The sequence below is a fragment of the Chiloscyllium plagiosum genome, unplaced genomic scaffold (genome assembly GCF_037043375.1).
Source record: "Chiloscyllium plagiosum isolate Xiang-an unplaced genomic scaffold, Cpla_swu_hap1 HiC_scaffold_27, whole genome shotgun sequence".
Lineage (NCBI taxonomy): Eukaryota > Metazoa > Chordata > Chondrichthyes > Orectolobiformes > Hemiscylliidae > Chiloscyllium > Chiloscyllium plagiosum.
In genome coordinates, this window is record NW_028270165.1 from 60,869,506 (window position 1) to 60,879,329 (window position 9,824).

At 44.8% G+C, this 9,824-nt stretch overlaps 2 non-coding genes across 2 annotated transcripts; both read left to right on the forward strand.

Annotated features, from left to right (window-relative positions):
• Positions 1-6,186: 6,186 nt before the first annotated feature.
• On the forward strand, positions 6,187-6,260 carry trnan-guu (transfer RNA asparagine (anticodon GUU)). Its single transcript has one exon. It is a non-coding gene; the product is annotated as a tRNA-Asn (tRNA).
• Positions 6,261-9,549: 3,289 nt separating this feature from the next.
• On the forward strand, positions 9,550-9,623 carry trnan-guu (transfer RNA asparagine (anticodon GUU)). The gene has a single exon. It is a non-coding gene; the product is annotated as a tRNA-Asn (tRNA).
• Positions 9,624-9,824: the final 201 nt, after the last annotated feature.

Here is a 9,824-nt window from a genome sequence, read left to right on the forward strand (position 1 = left end):
TTTCAAAAAGCAGGGGATACCTGTATGCTGATGAAGGGGTGAGTGGAGGCTCAGGTGGAGCATAAACACTGACAGAGGCCAATTGGATCGACTGTGCTGGAGACTCAATGGGACAGAGACAAATGTATCTATTTCAGATCTACCTGCACTTCAGCCGCTTCTGGACTGTTTCCATAGGGAAGGTGCAATCCCAGGCTCAGAGAGCATCAGCCCCCACTGGAAGTAAAGTGGGTGAGAGAGCGGCCATTCAGCATAAAGGAACCCCTTACCCCTCCCACTTCACCCACTAAACGGGGTTCAAGATGTGACTCTCAGCAGCGGTAACAGCAGAGTCCAACCTGAATCCCTGCGCCATCTCACTTGTGAAGTTGCTGGTGTCTCCACAAGTTGCACGACTGGGTGAAGCCCTTCCCACACACTGGACAGGTGAACGGCCGCTCCTTGGTGTGGATGCGCTGGTATTTGCGCAGGGTGGAGGAATCACAGAAATCATTGCTCCACATGGGACAGGTGAACGGCTTCTCCCCGGTGTGGACGTGGAAGCTGAGCAACAGGTGATACGACTGGGTGTAGCCCTTCCCGCACAAGGAGCAGGAAAACGGTTTCTCCCCGGTGTGCATCCGCTGGTGCGGCAGCAGGTGGTGTGACTGAGTGAAGTCCTGCCCACACACGGGGCAGATGAACGGGTTCTTGCTGGTGTGGACGCTCTGGTGGGCCAGGAGGTGGTGTAACTGAGTGAAGCCTTTCCTGCACTGAGTGCAGGTGAACAGCCGCTGCCCGGTGCGCAAACGCCAATGAATCTCCAGCACAGATGGCGAAGAGAAACGATTCCCACACTCCCCACATTTCCACGGTTTCTCCATGGTGCAGGTCCCCTCGTCTGTATCAGACCATAACAGTCAGTTGAAAATTCACTCACGCTTACAGCATGTGTGTGGTGTTACTGGTGAACCCGCTGATAATTGGAACACTCTCATTCAGTCTGTAAAGCTTGTTCCAGTCACTACTCTGGTGTGAGGGTATGTGAGACTCTGAGTTTCCAGTCACACTGACGTTTAAAACCTAACGAAGCAGACAGACCTTCTCCCCTTTGTTTTCAAGGCCATCAATATCCACGTCCTCGTGAAACAAGTGACTGTCAGACTTTGATGTGATGTTTGGTCTGAGATTTCTGCCGCCAAATTCTTCTCTTGTAATATTCCTGTGAAGAGATTGCAAAGGTCATCACAGTCAGTCCATGAGAGAAAATCTGAACGTAATTCTAGTTACATTGGAACATTCTTTCCTCTCTTAATCCCAAAGATCTTTGTGTCGATCTATATGTAACTGTAAACCAACAGGGTTATGGGGCAGACTGCATACCTCCACGACGAGTTCACATGGACTCAAGTTGCTGAATGGACTTCTGTAGTGCAGTATTGACACTCTTACTGAAGATCTACAATATGCTGCAGTACGATATTAGAAGCCCAGAAACAACTGCAAATCAGACAAGGACCTTTCAGAATTTGGACCATAAACTTCTGAAGCTGCTGCTGCTCTTCCTCTCCCTCTCTGAATGAAGATTGACCTTCACCCAGACTGCAACTTCCTTCCTCTGTCAAAATATTTGTGAACACAGCCCTTTTTTGGAAGGATGGAATGTTTTCTGATCATCACAATTAAAGGGGTGTCTTCCCCCTGATATGCAAAGACATGGTCAGTCAGGGGAGGGCAGGGTCACGTCTTGTTGTTGTTGTGTGGAATCTGTGACAGCTGCATCAATTCATCCTAACTCCTGTACTCAGTGCTCTGACTGATGAAAGCAAGCGTGCCGAAAGTCTTCTTCACTGCCCTGTCTACCCATGACTCCACTTTCTAGGAGCTATGAGCCTGCACCCCTACATCTCTTGGTTTGAAATACTGCATATGAAACTGATTTGGTGCTTGTTGGTATGTGTTATTATTTGGTGCTTATCTGGACTCTAATTCGGTATTTTATACTGAATGCCATGACTGATGAAGGCCAGTGTGCCAAAAACGTTCTACCTGTGACTCCACTTTCAGAGAACTGTGAACATGTACTCCAAGATCCCTCTGTTCCACTACACTCCTTAAGGTCCTACCATTCACCATGAAATTCCTACCTTGATTTGACTATACATAACGTAAGACCTCACACTTAACTATATTAAACTCCATTTGCCATTAACCTTAAACCTATGCCCTCTAATTTTGGACTCCCCCACCCAAGGGAAAAGACCTTGCCTATTTACCCTACCCATGCCTCTCATGATTTTATAAATGTCTTTAATGTCACCCCTCAGCCTCCAAAGCTCCAGGGAAAATAGCTCCAGTCTATTCAGCCTCTTCCTGTAGCTCAAACCCTCCAACCTGGCAGCATCCTTGTAAATGTTTTCTGAACCCTTTCAAGTTTCACAACACCCTTCCTGCAGCAGAAAGCACAGAATTGCATGCAGTATTGCAATAATGATGGAACCAATGTCCTCTCTGAAGAGGAATTTAAAACAATATTTATAACTACAAGCAAATCAGGTTAGTTGGGTATGACTTTCCCAGAGCAGTTTGTTTTGGTTGTCCTTCATTAACCTATGCTTTATAATATATAAGAAAATATTTTGAGGGATGGGATTGTTGCTTGCACGTCCAACATTTGCTCCCCATCCCTCATTAACTGTTTTCTTTACACAGATGCTGCCAGACCTGTTGCATTTCCCCAGCAATTGTGCCTTTTGTTGCTGATCTCCAACATCAGCAATTCATTGTCTTAGCCAATAATGGTTTTCTGGTTGCCAGTACAGAGACAAACTCTCACTTCCAGATCTTTTTATTCATTGAAAATAAAGTCCACTAGCATCCATGATGGGATTTTAATTTTTGTTCTCAGAAGACCGAGATCTCTGGGCTACTTAACCAGTATTGAAACTTTATTGCTGGAACAGCACAGCAGGTCAGGCAGCATCCAGGGAACAGGAGATTCGACGTTTCGGGCACAGGCCCTTCTTCAGGAATGAGCCCTTCCTGAAGAAGGGCCTGTGCCCGAAACGTCGAATCTCCTGTTCCCTGGATGCTGCCTGACCTGCTGTGCTGTTCCAGCAATAAAGTTTCAACTTTGATCTCCAGCATCTGCAGACCTCACTTTCTCCTACTTAACCAGTATCACTAGATCACACTCTTCCCTTCACTGACAGTGACATTGACAATCTTGTCCTGAATAATTTTCTTTATTCATTCATGGAACGTGGCACTTGGTCTCCCAAAAAATAACCAAGTGCCAATTCAGAGAGCAGTTAAGAGTCAACCACGTGACTTTGGATCAAGAGTGACACGTTCACCAAACTGGGAAAGGACTGAAGATTTCCTTCCTTAAAAAAAGGTTATTAGTGAACAAGATAGGTACTTATGACAATTGATAAGATCACCAAAGCAGCGATAAGTTTATATTCTAGATACATAAATTGATTTCAAATTGCCTCGGGGCCATAGCAGCATCAAATTGAAACTCCAGATGTTAAATCCAGGAACAATTCCCAAATGCCACCAACTCCCTACAATCTCTAGGCTTCCCAACACTGACTGGTCTGTAATTGCCAGTTGTATTCTTCTCCTCCTTACTATTTACTATTCAATTCAGCCCATTGAGTTGACTCTGCCATTTATTCAGATCACGATTATTCTGGGAAACATTTACTCCATTTTGCTGCCATTTCCCCATAATCCTCAACTCACGTACTGATTTAAAAAAAAAACTATCTCAGCCTTGAATGCACGTAACAACCCAGGCTCAACAGCCCTCTATAGTATCAAGTTCCACAGATTTACTGCCCTCAGGAGAAATTCCTATCTGTCCTAAACATGCAATCTCTTATTTGGAGGTTACTTCTTCTGGTCCCACTTTTCCACGTCTCGCCTGTCAAATCTCCTCAGAATCTTGTCCGTGACAATAAGGTTACCTCTAATTCTTCTAACTTCTAATAAGCACAGGCCCAACCTATTCAGTTCTCCTCATAAGACATTTTTTTCATCCTGGTATCATCATGGCCAACCTTCTCTTGACTGCCTCCAATGCCAATATATCTTTCCTCAGGTAAAGGGCCCTAAACTGTTCGCAGTATTCAGTTGTGGCCTGACTAATGCCTTACATTGGTTCACTATAACCTCCCTACATTTCTACTCTATTGAAAAGGCCAACCTCCCATTTGCCTCCCTATTACTCACTGAAATTGGATGAAGAGATTCGTGGATGTGATTCCAAATCCCTGTATTCTAAAGCTTTCTCCATTTAATATTCAGTTCTTCACCTCCTGACAAACTGCATTACCTCATTTCCCCATCTACCAAGCTTTCGCTCATTTGCTTAACCTGTCTATATCCCTCTCCAGATATCTAATGTCATCCTCACCACCTGCTTTCACATCAACTGTCTCTTCTGCAAATTTAGCAATAGTACCTTCACTTTACTTATCCAAGTAATTCGTATATATATTGTAAATAATGTTGGCCTCAGCGCTGATCCCTGTGGTACACCACTAGTTACAAGTTGTCATCCTGAACATGCCCCTTACCACAACTGTGGTAGTTAGCCAATCCTCTATCCATGCTAACATACAGCCTCCCAACACCGTGGGCTCTTTGCTTACTATTTCATGAGATGTGAATATCATTGGCTGTGCCAACAACTCTTCCCAAACTGACCTTGAAAATGTGGTGCTGATCTGCTTCTTAAATTGCTTCACAAATATGATGTGGACTGCAACAATGTTCAGGAGTGAGTTCCAGCATTTTGGTCAATAACAAAGAAACAATGCGATATATCTTGCAGTCGGAATCCTGTGTTCACACTTGTTTGTTCTTGGTGGTTGAGGTCATGACTTGGAAGGTGCTTTTGAAGAACCACCACTCATGCAATCAAGCCAGACTGATAGATTGTGGCCCGAGACTCTGCCATTTTGACTTCCCTCATCAATCTCCATTCTTTCCAGCGAAGTTTCAGTCTCAAATCGCCACGCGATGCCATCTGTTATGGCTTAAAAGATAAGAATACACATGATAACCAACTGTATTTTGGGTTGTATAAATCTTTGCCTGCCAGAATTATTTTCCAAAAGACTTTAATTAAACTGGGTGACTGCATGAAATGGTTTGTTGGTCAGACTATAATCATCATCCTCAAAGGAGACAATGCCAGTAATACCATTGAACTCGTCTTTTTGTTTAAAAAGCACAATTCTTGATTTATTTTTACAACTTACTGGCATTCACACCTGCACATTCAATGTCAAACTCAGACAACATAAATGAAATTACACCATTAATTTTGTTTTACAACAATCCAACAGATTAATCAATAATACACAGTGAATACCAAGGCTGATGAATGTGAAATTAAATTTGACTGAAAATGTAAAATCGAGATGAGAGATAACAAATCGGGGAAGGGCAGAAGGCAAGAAATGCAGCATCATAGAAGGTGCTCCTCCAGGGAGTGTATTTTACCAACAACAACTGCTAAATATAAACAAACACTCTGACATGACCCTCCGGTTTTAGTGTAAACCATACTCCCATACAGTAGGTACCATTTTAAAAAGTTAATAGATACAAGCCTTGAGCAAATCCAGCCTCCAGCCGGGCCCCCCGCTTCTTGGAGCTCAGAGAGGGGTTCCCATTCATTCATTCAACAGGAGGCGGCTCAATTTATTGTAATGGACACGGAGGGTACAGTGGTCGTGTCTCATGTTGAGGAGGAAACTGTTTCCTCTCATTCAACAGAAGAGGACCTATTTACTACAGTTTTTTTTGTGGTGCAGCTGTAGTCTCCCATAGAGCCCTAAGGCTCAGGTTCAAATCCCACTGGTCCAGTGTGTGTAATAACATTACTGCCCAAGCCACGTGCCAATTGGCACAGGGATAAGAAAATTAGGGAAGTAAACACGTCAAACTGTTCAATGCTATCTCCAATCATTTCACTTCCTGTCCCATTCTTACTCCAGGGAGCCCAGCCTCGTTTAACGAAGGTTCTTTTTGAGAAGTTTAATCGGGCATTTTGCACAAGTCAAGTTAAGAAAGCCAGGATCTCTCGCAAGACTGCGCGGGAGACAACAATTGTAATTCTAGGCGGGGAGGCTGAATTATGAATTCACTAATAGCCTCCCCTAAGCGATGGCGCAGACCACGCCAACGCCTGTCTCTGTGGCGCAATTGGTCAGCGCGTTCGGCTGTTAACCGAAAGGTTGGTGGTTCGAGCCCACCCAGGGGTGGTGTGTTCTCTGTTCTTCCCTCGCTTCAAAGCCGTCCGCTTTTAATGGGGTCAGGAAAATGTCCCCAAACGGAAATTTTCTCCACAAAGGGATTTCTGAATTGAATTAATGTCGAATGTCAGGGACTGCGGATGCGGAGAAGCCGAGACAAAAAGAGAAACTCGCCAGGTTTGACAGGACCTGTCGGAGAAAACAGAATTCTGAAATGTTGTATCTGATTCTCTTTCCACGGATGTTGCCTGACCTGCTGATTTCCTCCTGCAATTTCTAGTTTTGTTTTGAACTGAAAGTTCATTTCATCTTTTGGGATGAAACACCTAAATATCTGCAAACACCGTGTGCAGATATTTAACCCATTCGAATCACTGTAAAGTGATTGGATTCAAACAAACTCTGCGATGATTCACTCTTTCTCAGCTCCACAGGCAGACAGACCTGGGAAGTGAAGCTGTCAGTGTGGTTCTGTATTGGTGGGCCGAGTGGCGAATGCGATGGACTTGAAATCCATTGCGGTTTCCCCACGCAGGTGTGAACCCTGCCGAGTACAAAATGACAAATGTCGTCGAAAAGAAAGGGAGCTTGCTCCCCGGCTTCTTCTTTAAGATTCAAATCAGTGGAGGGGGAAAAGTATTTCACTCACATTGGGACTGGTGGGAATCTGCAACCCACTGCCTCTTCGGGTGGAACAAGCAGATACCCGCAGAGTTTATTTTGAAACAATGAGCAAAGTGTTTGGAAATGAGACTAGAACAGTGAGGGGCTTGAAATCGTGATCGAAATGAAGCAGGCACCTGAGGACAAGGATGGTTCCTTTGCCAGTGAAAGATACTGCTTCACAAAGTTGGGCCTGTGGAAGGGAATCAGTGACGGTGATTATCTTTGGTTGTTCACCTTGTGAAGGTTCCCATTGCTGCGCATGTCCGTGTTAACGTCAGAACTCTGCAGCATGGTGGCGTTAGATACGCACAGGGGCGGGGCGCAATGGATGACGCATCTGACTCCACCGACCTGTTTGAAATGCAGCTCACAGCTTCTTCACACACCACAATTAATCTTTCTCATTGTCCTGAAGCCGGCATACGGTTTGAATTCCCGATCTGCGGGAATGGGAATCTTTTCACTGTCTCGCGTCAGTCAATGTCCCTGAGAACATCAGAGTCAAGTCACAGCGCTGTCAGATGAGGGGAAGCTGAAATCGCCCCACACACTGCTCACGGGCACATTTCACTTTCCCCAACTCACCGCCCCAACCACTGCGGCTTGTGGGAGTGGAAAGGAAACAATCACCAAAACCCAGTCTTACCTTTGTGAATCTTCAGAAAATCAGCAAACGTTCATCCCTTCGGATTTTCTATCCTGGGCTGACAGGATTGGGTTTTGTCACTCTTTTGTAGGACATTGCAAGTCGATATTTTGTACAAAAGCACCACAATGCAATCTGATTAATCAGGATCTGGATGTTTTCGGTCTTTGAATGTAAGTGTTGTGCTCAAGAACTTTGTTGTTCACAGTTTATAATACTTATCTTCCCAGTCCCCTGTATTACTTATCGAAAATGTTTAGGCTGCGTCTTTCAATCCTTTCACTGTCTGTTAATGAGGATAGCGTTTCCGTGTTTTACCTAAATTATCTTGACCTTGCATACCTCAAGCCTCAAGCTCATTTCACGAGAAACCTTCTCCACTTCAAAAGCCAACTGTTAATGATGGCTCTGTTTCTTGTCACGTATCCAATTTCAGATCGATGTTGTTAATATCCCTTTTTTTTATTTCTTTAGATTCAGGTTTCGCTCACAGGGCTAGAACAGAACTGTCACCAAATACATTTACCAATCTACGTTCATCCTACCGATTGTATTAGCATCATCAACACTTCTCATCAAAATAATTCGAGGGACTTTCATCACAATTCTCTTTTGCTGAATGAACCCCATATCTTTTTAAGTGGCTCCTTATTTTCGGCCCTGATTATTAATCTCTCTACGCATGGAAATGTATCCTTCCCACCCGCTCTATCACTCATCAATGTGTGCAGTTCAGTTCGATCTCCCATCAGCCTCCTCTGTCCTGATCAAATCCAGGGGAACAGGATACGTTGGGGCTATGGCGCGGACAGGACAAGCCCAATACTCACCTTTCCTGTTAGAACCATTCCATGAGAAATTTTAGACCACAACTTTGGGCGTGTAGTTGTGGCCGAACACTTAAGGTGTTGGCGTACAGATCCTTTGGGGCTCCCCCGCTCAAGATGGTAACCTGCTGACTATGCTTTCTTCGCTGGCGATTTTAAATGACTTCCTGTTGGTTACATTATGGCTCAAACTTCACAAAACCCGTCTCAATAAAGTCCCGTTTTCTCGTGTCTGGGAATTGATTGCCATGCAGGAACCTCGGGTTGTGAACAAACAACGTACCAGCCTCACAACGTCAGCTCTGTTTACCTTTCCACAGATGCTGCTCGACCTGTTGGCTTTCTGCAGTATTCTCTGTGTTTATTCGGCACAAGTGCTGCTTTTCATTCAAGAACTTCAATCCCTGTCCTCTGGTAACTGACTCTGGTCAGTGGCAATTGGTTCTTCTGATCATTAATCTGCCCATTCCCACCGCTTCTTCTCCCATCATTACCAACAGCCCCAGGAAATCTCCAGTTAACCTTCTTTGCTCCAAAGCGAACATTCCCAACCTTGGGAATGTCTCTCCAAAATGGAAATTCCTCATCCCTGGACATGACGCAAGGTGTATAATTGGGAAGAGATTTTGGAAAAATATTGTCAGTTAGGAAATGGAAAAATGTTCATGAAGCAAAACAGAAATCCCAGTCTCCAGCTTTGTGAATCTTTTGAAACTCTTTGGGAAGCGGATTTAGAGGAGAATGAAAGATGAACTGTCCGACTGAGTAGAGACAGTCCAGACAGCGTCCCCTTGTGGAAGAGGCCGGGAGATTGACTCTGAGGTTCTCGGGACATGAACTGATCTGAGACATTGAAAGAATTGTCATTCCTGCACATCAGGAATTCAAACCCCTTCTCGCCTCCGAGCCAATGAGAGAAATCGGGAACAGGCAAAACACTGAAAGGCTCGAAGGGCGACGGCCCCGGAGTAAGAAAGCTAGTTCCTCCTGACATGGATGTGTCTGCAGACTGTCCCCGGTGTCTCCACAATAAATCTCCCAGGCTTTATTATGGAAAAGTAAAACTGATAGATGACAATTGTAATTCTAGGCGTGGAGGCTGAATTATGAATTCACTAATAGCCTCCCCTAAGCGATGGCGCAGGCCTCGTTGTCGTCTGTCTCTGTGGCGCAATTGGTCAGCGCGTTCGGCTGTTAACTGAAAGGTTGGTGGTTCGAGCCCACCCAGGGGCGGTGTGTTCGCTGTTCTTTCTTGGTTTCAAAGCTGTGCGCTTTTGATGGGGTCAGGAAAATGTTCCCCAAACGGAAATCTTCTCCACAAAGGGGTTTTTGAATTGAATTAATGTCGAATGTCAGGGACTGCGGATGCGGAGAAGCCGCGACAAAAAGAGAAACTCGGCAGGTTTGACAGTACCTGTCGGAGAAAACAGAATT